Source organism: Grammomys surdaster, unplaced genomic scaffold, assembly GCF_004785775.1.
Source record: "Grammomys surdaster isolate TR1022 unplaced genomic scaffold, NIH_TR_1.0 126158, whole genome shotgun sequence".
NCBI classification, from domain to species: Eukaryota; Metazoa; Chordata; class Mammalia; order Rodentia; family Muridae; genus Grammomys; species Grammomys surdaster.
Genome location: NW_021620966.1, coordinates 5,466,387 through 5,477,564, shown reverse-complemented (window position 1 = coordinate 5,477,564; position 11,178 = coordinate 5,466,387).

The window sequence follows — 11,178 nt, the reverse complement described above, 5'->3', positions numbered from 1 at the left end:
TGTGAGGGTATCTATTTTTTTCATTAATATTTGTGGTAGCCGGTTAGCTGTGCCTTCTGTGGTATTGGGCAGGCATATCAGTCCTCGGCTCCATAAGGGAACTGGGACTGGGGCATTCCCTTTATGGGTATGAGGGTCCTTCCCCATATCTGTGGCAAAGTTTTGTTGGTCTTGGTGGTGCCCTAGGTCACCAACATGGTCAGCAAGAGATTTGCCATGAGCTTTCAGCTTTAGAGAGAGAAAAGTGAACAAGGCATGATGGAGAGTATTTCAGGGGGACTCCTTCTGAGGGGGTACCATTCCCCCTCTTTTGTTTTTAAAGCCAATTTTTCAGAGTTCTTGTAAAATCAGGGCAGAAGCGCCAACAGTTGCTCCTTCCACACTCAGAGAGTCATGAAGGCCTTATTTAAGGATATATAAATCTATATTAATAATCTTTTGTCAAAGGACTTTTATAGCTCCACTGACAATTAATCAGACTATATGATATATCGATTAGAAATAGCTTTTTCTACTTTTTGTGAGATTACCTCTCTTTTGTCAATTAACTGTTGAGGAAGTTAGGGTTTACCTCTCTCTTGAGAATATTGAACAGAGATTTAAATTCTTTTGTGGAGAGCTTAAAATAGTATCTTAGCCAATTTGCATCTCCTAGAAACTTTTGAAATTAATTTAAAATAAATAGACTCCCTTTTTTTTAAATCCTTTATCTGTGTGGGGTTTTTATTGGGTATTATACGTATTTACCTTTCAATGTTGTCTCCTTTCTCATTCTCCCCCCAAATCCCTTATCCCCTACCCCTTCCTCCTAATTTTTGTGATGGTGTGCTCCAAACATCCTCCCAGTCCCATCTCCCTGCTCTCGAATTCCAACACAGTAGGGGATCCAAACTTTTGGGGACCTTGGCCCTCCACTTTCACTGGAGTCTAACAAGGTCACCCTCAATTCCCTATACAGGTGCGTGAGTCCCTCCCTTTGTGCTCTCTGGTTGGTGGTGTAGACTTTGGGAGTTCTGGTTGAAACTTTTGATGCTCCTTCTAAAAAGGACCAACGCATTCATACTTTGGTCTTCCTTCTTCTATGTGAGTTTTATGTGGTCTATATGAAGATTCTTAGAAATTGTGAGCTTTTGGGCTAATATCCACTTATCAGTGAGTGCATACCATGTATGTTCCTTTGAGATTGGGTCATCTCACTCAAGATGATATTTTCCAGCTCCATCCATTTGCCTAGGAATTTTGTGAACTGATTGTTTTTAATAGCTGAGTAGTACTCCATTGTATAAATGTACCACATTTTCTGCATCCATTCTTCTGTTGAAGGGCATCTGGGTTCTTTCCAACTTCTGGCTATTATAAATAAGGCTGCTATGAACATGGTGGTCTACTCCATTTCTATCTCATTAGAAAGGAGGGCGCTTCTTTTAGATAACAACAATACATAATGAAATAAAATATAAGATAATACAAGAACTATCATATCAAATTTGGACAAATCAAGCCTACAGGAAAAAAAAAACATGAAAGAAGTCACAAGAATCAGACACCCACTTGTTTATGTATACTTAATTCCCATAAAAATATTATTAAACTGAGTGTTAGAGAGACTGAATCAGCAATCATAAGGCCTACAAAGATCTGCACCAAATTCTCTGTATATATTTTCTAAGTTCTTATCAGCATTATTCACTTGTTTCAGAAGGCTTTGATCTTCTGTTGTCCTCTGTCCCCTCTCTCTCCATTTCCTTCTGCCTTCTAAATGCTTTTCTGAATTCTTCAGGGAGGGCTTTGATCGAGACATTCCATTTAGATCCATGTGTTCCAAGGTAACCTCTTCCTCTCCTCTCTAATGTCTTTCTGTGGATCTCTATATTTATACCAATCTGCAGCATGAGAAAACCTCTCTGATATGGTTGAATAAGGTAACTATCATATTTATATTTCCATGAGTTTTTAAAGGAAACATTTATCTTTTAATTAGTCTCTAAGATTAATGAGATTTTGTCCGTTTGATTTCTCTTGCTGATCCTAACAATAAAATACAGATGATCATATTATCTTACATACTAAAGTAAGGAATTCTCAATGTAAAAAAAATGCAAGGTGTATTGCCAGTATGCCAAAAATTATTAATAGTAATGTATAACTAACAATCTTTTCAAGATATAGCAACATGTTATACTAATTAATTTTGCATGTGCTTTGTTGGAGTGTAATTTTTAACTTCTGGATTATATTAATGTTAGAATAATGAATATTTTTACACCATGAAATAAAGGTGATATTTAATGACAGTTCTATAAATGTCTACTTGGTAGAATGTGTCTGGGAGAGCAGAAAAAAATGAGGAAGGAAACAGCAACTCTAAACTACTTATGAAAATAAGGATGTTACTTAACAGTGATTTAGCAAGTTTTTAATGGAACAAGGAACCTATTTAGTTTTTATCTGTTTATATATTTTTTTCCTTTTTGGTTGAATCCAGTGAGAATTTGATGTTTCAATGTGAGTTTAAAAAAAAAAAAGATGTGGGTTATTGCACTCTACTGAAAAAATTGCCACTGAAATAGAGAAGATTCTGTTTTCTGAACAAGTTAAAACATTTGCTACAAGTTGTAGATGACTAACTCAAATGTAATTTATGGTCATTAAATTACTCACTGCAGTTCATCTAAAGATGTCAGATATGCCACTACCTTGGAGTTATGTATAACCTTCAAATATAGTGTTGATTAATGAAAATGTGGAATACATTTTTCTTCATTTACTCATGTTTTCATTTATCTTATGGGTTAATTTCCTGATAAATAAATCAATATACAGTTTCACAAGACAGTTTTTGCTCTTTGAGTTTTCATTAATAAATATATTTTATTTAATTGATATTATTGTCCATTTATTTTTGAGATAATATTTTAGTTACCATATTTGTCCTTTCCCCTTTTTCCTAAGAATTCCCCCATAAAACCATTCTGACTCTACTTCAAAATCATGACCTCCATATTTTTTACTTCTTATTATTGTATGCAAATATGCTTGGCTATCCAGCCATATTTCTTAGCTTGTGAGTTGTGATCTCTTTGGGGTTTGTATGACTGTCCACAGGGATCACCAAAGACCACTGTAAAATGCTAATATTTACATTGTAATACATAACATTAGCAAACTTACCCTTATGTAGTTGCAATGAAAATGGTTTTTGGTTTGGCATTCCTATAACACGTATAAAAGGGTCACAAAGTTAGGAAGCTTGAGAACTACTGTTTTCAACAATTCTCCTTTTTGACATGACTGAACAGGTCATGAGTACATAAGAGCTTATATTTAGTTGGCTGTGGTTTTTCTCCCAAATTTCCACTATGTACCTATGTGCCATGAATATGGAGCTTCAGGTAGACACAACACAACATACACAGCATCTTTCACTTTGTTGTACACTTTTTATTTGTTGCAGTAGTTGTTACTTTTTATTATATTCTGTTCAATAATTCTTTCTAAATCCTTGATCATAGATTTTTAAAAATATATGCTCATTTGTTACTGAATTTATGCATATGTATATGGTTAACATATGCACATATTTTATTTGTGTGAATATAAGTACCTGATTTTGTATAAGCATATATATTTTATATAAACAACACACATAAAGATGATTTTCAGAAATACATATGATATATATTTATGTATGTATATATCATATGTATGTATATGTATTATATAATATATTGTATCATACATATTTTATAGAATTATCTTTATATACGTTATATATATATATATGCTTATATAGATGCAGATGTCTATAGCCACACAGGTAAAATATGTACATTTATTAACCACATAAATATGCATAAATGCATGCATATATATACATGCATAAGAATGTATTAGAATTCTGATGAAGTGAAAACCATCATTATCTAGTTTAAATTTGTTGGAGGTATTAAAAATCTTAAGCAATTAACCTGTATCTTGTATGTATTTAACAAAGTTCATAACATATTAGTGATTATGATTGATTAATCTATTTTTGTTTTATTTTTGATTTATTAATCCATATTTGCATACAACTATTTAAAAATTTTATAAACTTTTTTCATAGTGAGTTAACATAATTATAAACTTGGATGTTATATTTAAAATTCTTATGGAAAACTGTGTTTGATTGTTACACGGAATGACCAAAATTTGTTATCTTAATCAGTAGTTAGTTACAGACAGGGAGTCACTATGTAGATCTTGCTGACCTTGATCAAAAAGATCTTTCTGCATTAACCTGCAAAGTACTAAGGTTAAAGGTATGCATTGCACACCTGTCTTCTCATGTAGTTATTTGTAAGGAAGTGGAGATAAAATAATAAAAGTCAGCCTTCAGCAGTTTGAGTGTAATAGAAAGAATTTTAGAAAACAAAATATTATTTTTTCAAGTGTCAATTTCTTTTTTAAATTTACATGTATACATTTATGCACCTGTTTGTGGGTATCTGAACATGAGTTAAATGATGTAGAGACCCCAACAGGGGGTTTTTGATTTCCTAGAGTTGCAGTTAGATGCAGTTGTGAGCCAGCTGATATGGGCTTTGGTAACTGAATTCATATCCTGAGTATGAAGTCTTAACTAGCAAACATTCTCAGTAGCTCTAAGGATCAATTTTATAGAGAGTAGCAACTTATATTTGACATTTATATATTAGGAAGTTTCTACTTTCACTTCAATTTTTAAATCTCTGTTATTTATTGTTTTGGAAAATTTGACCTTCAAGTTCTAGTAAGTATGATGGATGAAAGTCTGAAGGACTTTGGAAAAGGGTGAAGTTGGGGGACCTCCTGTCTAACACAAGTAAAACTGAAAATTCTGAAAGATAATTTTATGAGATACTTCTGTGGGTTGATTCTTTGATGTTAACATTTCTTAAATTAAAAAGAAAAACAACAGCCTGAATTCAGTAAGGAAACAAAAAGAAAACAGTTTCATTTGTAAACAGCCTATTCCACAGCGTTTTCAAGTACCCCAAAGAAAAAGTCATACTTTATTTCTATAACTTCAACATTCTTTAAAAGAAATAAGTTATTTTTTACTACCTAATCTACACACAAATACCAGCCAAGTATTATTTAATAATTTTAAAGTATTATAATTATAATATAATTACAAAGTGTAAGGGTCTCAGATCCACTGGAACTAGAATTACAGACAATTTTGAGCTATCATTTGAGGGCTTGGAATTGAACCCAGATACTTTGGAAGAGCAGCCATTGAGACGTATTTCCATCCCCATTTATTGGATGTTACTCAGAGTCATGCAACAGTATTCTAAAATCAGGTTTTGTATTCTCCAATGTTTGCAAATTTGATCCAAAGTCAATGCCTCTCTACTGTTTGAATGTCTTTAAGTACCTCTACAAGTGTTAATTGTAGCATTTACAGTTGACAATTCCCTGCATATTCAAATGTATCTGAGAATGTGTTTGATGTATATGGAAATAAGTGCATGTAAAAGTATGTACATATATTTCTGATATTATTATACATTCATCCTAACTCATATCTGTTTCTGTTTACACACGCACACACACACACACACACATTATATTATATAATGTGATATATATATATATATACCAACATTCTTATATCTTTCTTAAGATGTTATCTTCCTTGGACATGGACATGCACACATTATCTTTTTATTACTCATATTTAATTCTTATACATTAGTAGTGTGAAATGCTTTAAACATAGAGTGTACAAAGATATCACATTCCTATAACTGTCTAAGAAATATTTTAAAAGTATTATAAGGAAAAGCTGACTTCTTTTTCATGTAATAAACTAAAGCGTAGAGACACAGGACATATCCACAGGGACAACTCAGGACACCTAAATTTCCCTCTAGGTTCTCTCTGCTTGTCTGTTGATGTGACATAACCTGACAGCAATATTATTCATTATTACCACATTATCACACTTTTTAATATCTAATTTTAATACTCATATAAAATGCTGGGAGTGATGGTGCACATTATGATGCCACTACTGGGTAGTTAAATATAGGTGGTTTCTAGTGCTGTTTATGGCAAAAAAGTCTAGCCAAATTATTGAGTTCCAAGCTCAGTTAGAAAGCCAGTATTTTTGTCAATATCCCCCAAATTTTATATAATTGAATAAACATATTATTCTGAAACCATGTGATAAAAATATCTGTATATGTAGAGGTATAGGAATAGGTATAGGATGTATATATATAATACATATATTAAAAGGTATATCTGTATATATATACATATATGTATATATATGATGTATGTAAATATAATAATGTTTTTAAAAGACTGTCTTTTTAAAAATATGTGAATATAAGAAATCTTTAATAAACAAAGCTTGGTGAAGTTGACTTTGAGAGTGAGTCCTTGGCAAGAATTTTGACAAATCAGCCCCTCTTTCTTCTTTTATATTACCTAGTTGCTCTAAGGTAAACAACTCTGCTCTACTGAGCATTCCCTGTCATGATATTCTGCTTGCCACAGCCACAACGTAAGAGCATGCTATCCATGGACTGAAACTTCTGACGTCATTGAACTAGTTCCTTGTTTTAATCATCATTCCCATTCACAATGAGAAGAAACTGAAACAAATTGTTTAAATCATACCTATCAGTTTTCTTTCTCTCTAGAGATCCACTGTTCCCTTCCTAATAGACTTTTTAAAAAGACAATAATCATGCAATGTGTATAATAAAGGGATGTAGATTATGTTCCACCTATTTTGATAATTAGGGAATTTCTTCAAGGAAATATACTCTCAGACATGCATATGTATTTATATTCATTTTTCCATATCAGTAAAAATTAAGAAATATATGTTACTTTTAGGATTGTATTCCAATGTTATTTAATTATGTTGTAAAATTGTTTGAGCCACAACCATTGAAAATATTTTCAGTTGACACATAATTCCCCTAAATATGTCAGCTTCATTGTGTCTTATCTTGAATGCTTTTCTACAGTTTGTGATAGAGCAGGGTTACTTCATGTGTTTGTAGATATAGTCTTTGAATGAGTCATATCTTTAGGAAGTACTGTTAGTTCTAGAATGGCTGCTGAAAATAAAGCAGAGACTGTCAACATGCTTAGCGGTACTAAAATGTCAAATGTCCTGGCTATCTTATTTGACAGGCCCAGTAAATATGTGTACTCACTAATGTGAAAATATAAAGAAATGTACAGACATATTTCTACATAGCCTCCTCAATGATTATTACAATATTAATATAAATATAGGCTTATGCTGACATTTCTAATTTCATACAAACTAAGAGATGAGTCTGACTTCTAACATTTTATAAGTATGATAAGATGTTGAATCAGTGAAACAGAAGACATCAGAATTAATGAATACATTTTCTCTCTACATGGATAGCCCATACCATGAGTTTGTTAACTAAAATATGATTTATTAAAAAGATTATACTTTCTCTCCTAATTTCCTCAGCATTTCCATTAAATTGATTTGACAATACATGCCTGTGCTGTTTCTGTTTCCATTTTAGTTCCATTAAATTCATGTATATAATTTTGGCAATAATAAATTATCTTAACTATTGTAGCTTCAGATAATCCATATTAAAATGCTATAATGCAAGTCATTGAACTTTTCTTTCCTTTTCTGTTGGGGTGTTTGTGTATTGGCTGACTTAGGATTTGGACTATTTTACATGTGCTTTGGAAAAATATGTCAATATTTCCAAAATAATATTTGAGTTTTTATTCACCTGTTGAATCAATAAACAAAGTTAGGTAAAACACCTTATTCATATTTTTTAAACCATGAACAGATATAATCTTGGTGTTTACATTTTTAAAATTACATTTATTGAATATATTTGTGTGCATTCTGCATTGTGGAGAATTTCATGGAACACATGTGGAGGTCAGAGATAAGGAAGAGAATCAACGAAATAAGTTTTGTTTGAAAATAGCATGTTGACGCTTAATAGCTTATATGCTAATTAAAGTGAATTAATTAAAAAAAGACTGAGAATTTCAATGGAATTTTTTATTCTAAGAAATAGAGAATTATAAAATATGTTTTCATTTACATTGGCATTAGTAAGCCCATTTCATTATAGTTTAATGATTTGGGAATGAATCAAAATTCTTTCTTTTTTCTTATTATACGTTCATACTGAAAACTTTTAAGGCTGCACCATAGTTGGGAATGTACAAATATGCTTACCGTATATCAGAAAAAATTTTAATCATACAATCAATTTTTAAAACAAACGTGATTTGTATTTATGCCTGTATATATGTAACAGCAACTAGGGAAAAAGGAAGCCATGATTTGAATAAAAGCAAAAGATAAAATAAATAATAGAAGTAAACTATTTTTTTGGTGTACCTGCTACCCTATAATCACTCCACTGCTAGTCAACAGCAACAACCATTATAATTAGGTATATGGCTCCATTTAGATGACAGAGTGAGGATAATAAATCATGATACAGTACAGAAAACTAAATGGAACCCTGTGGGATGCTAATTGTTCTCTGCTGCTTCTCGGTGATAATGTTTCACAAATGCCATTTAAAATGAGTCAATAATACATGGTGTAATATTCTTGATTCTTTGACTTCTATTCAGATTTCTAAATGCTCTAAGGACATCCAGTGTTAAGAAACATGTTACTGAAAAGTGTAAGTCTTCATTATAAACTTGTAAAGGAACAATACTCTCCAAAAATCACAGTACATTATATAACCACATTTTAACTAATCTGATTCTATTTGTTGTGATTGTACTATATTTTGGCTGCTAATATTAAAAATTATTTGAATACAAGTCTGAGTGTTTAAGTGCTACTGGCATAATTTCATGAACTTATTAAATAGGGAAATAGCTAAGATAAAAATCTATTGGAAGCAAAAGTTTTAAATTCATCTTTTCAATTCAGTGGACATAATTTCAGGAAACACATAGAAGAAAGAATGCAAAATATCTTAAAACTGTGTGAGAGAAACTGTTCAAATGCAAACCTAAAAGAAAGAAATCACTTGCCTGTCATAAAAAAAATTATTCTAAATGAAAATTTATCAACATAAGCCATTTGAAGAACAAAATATTTAGCTTTCTATTTTTATTTAGGTTACTTTGATAAGTCGTTCTTTTAAAAATGTGTTATGTTGTTAATTAACTTTTTATTAACGATTAATATTATTTTATTATCCCAGAGGTTAACTTAAATGTCATGGTAATGTGTAAATTATAATATTCATCAAATTCATCTTTGGTTAAAATATGCATACTTTAAACCACACAAACACAAGTAAATGAGTATGCATGATGTATTTTATATAATTATATGTTTTATTTCTAGAAATTATAATTACATCACTTTCTCTTTCCATTCCTGCTTTCAACTCTCTGGTGTACCTTCCTTTGCTCTTTCATACTTGGGCTTTCTTTTTTGACATTTGTTACATACACATATGCGTATGTCAGAAGCTTTACCCATAAAGTCCCACCTGCATGCTTACATAAACATTAATAATCATGACTAGAAGATGAAAAACAATAGGCAACAAGAAGTAGACAGGAAAAATATTCTGATTTCTCAACCCTTCACAAAGAACTACAGGCAACTGAAGAATGCTAAGTGGGAACAGAAAAATTGGTCATCTACCAACGATCATCCCTGAAAGCACATAGAGTAAAATTATACAGATTGAAATAGTTCCATTTATGTATTTACAATAATGTTTAAAGTAACTAAGTATACACTAACTTAGTTTCAATTTTGACAATTATATCAATAGGTATTATATAGTGAAAACAAATTCTCATACTTGATATTTAATTCAAATATTTCTGGTGACTCAAAGCAGACTTTAGTTTTATTTTATTTTTGCTACGCTGATCTTACTCGAACTGATTGATCAGTTTCGAGATAATATCTTTGATTTTATAACGTTTTTCTATTTTTGAAATGATAAGTTCATCATTTTACTCTTCCCATTCCTCCTTCAAAACACTCTGAAACGCCACTTCTTGCTTTCATATTGATAGTCTTTCTTTCACTAAGCTTTAGCTACATGCTCAAGGTATACCTATATACCTACAGAACCCTAAAAATACTCTCTTCAGGATTTATACTGTTATTCTTGTGTATATTTTCATGGATGGCCATTTGTATTGCATAATCAATCCCAGTAATTTCCCCACAGAATAAGTTTTTTCCACTCTCAGCATTCCTTGGTTGTGTAAGGTTGAGTCCTTGTGTTCTTTCTTCCATCTGCTTTGGTATGTCCACTGTTTTGCCTTGTTTAGCTTATGTGTAGAATCCATTATCTTTTAGAGAAAAATTCTTTCCCAAATCTTTGTTGTTTTTTTTCAATTAATCTACAATTGAATTCTGTATTCATTTAAGACAATAGGACAAAATTATAGCTTAAATGTTATAGTTTAATTTGTAATTCAAGATTTATTATAGACAGATGGTTTTCTTTTAAAATAATAGACTTGAAGGCAATTTAAACCAAATTAACCAAACCTTTTAACCAAATAATTTAAAAACCATCTAAGCTAAATTTATTCAATACAAATTAAATAGGTTTAGGATTATATAGATTCAGAAATTTCATCATTTTTAATATAATTTCTTACTCTGCTTATTCCAATAACTTCTGGTGCCATCTATTGACCTTTTTAGCATGGGAGAGAAATAAATTTTGGTTATATTAAGCCAGTGAAATGTTGAGGTAGTTTTTTACTGGAGTACAAATTACTAATTAAAAATTCTGCATATATTTAGTAGATTTAAATAGGTTTAGAAGGCACAAACATGTTAAAAATCGCTGATTACATTCTGAATTTTAATATCTACTTTTTTCTGATTCTACTGTTTTTTTTCTCTGTTATTTTCCAAATTTAGTACTCCATATTGTTAAGCTACATCATTTGAACACTAGGATATCATTCACTTATGTATAATTCAATTATTTCTAGTATATTTTTTCTGATTTCTGGCTTTTGCCAGCATATAATAAATTATTTCCCAACACCTAAATCTATTTTAAATATGTCTAGAATTAGAATCTAGGTACGATATGTTCTTGCAAGAATAGAGTGTAGAATCAAGCTCAAAGAACACAGGAACTCAATTACAAAATTATTAGA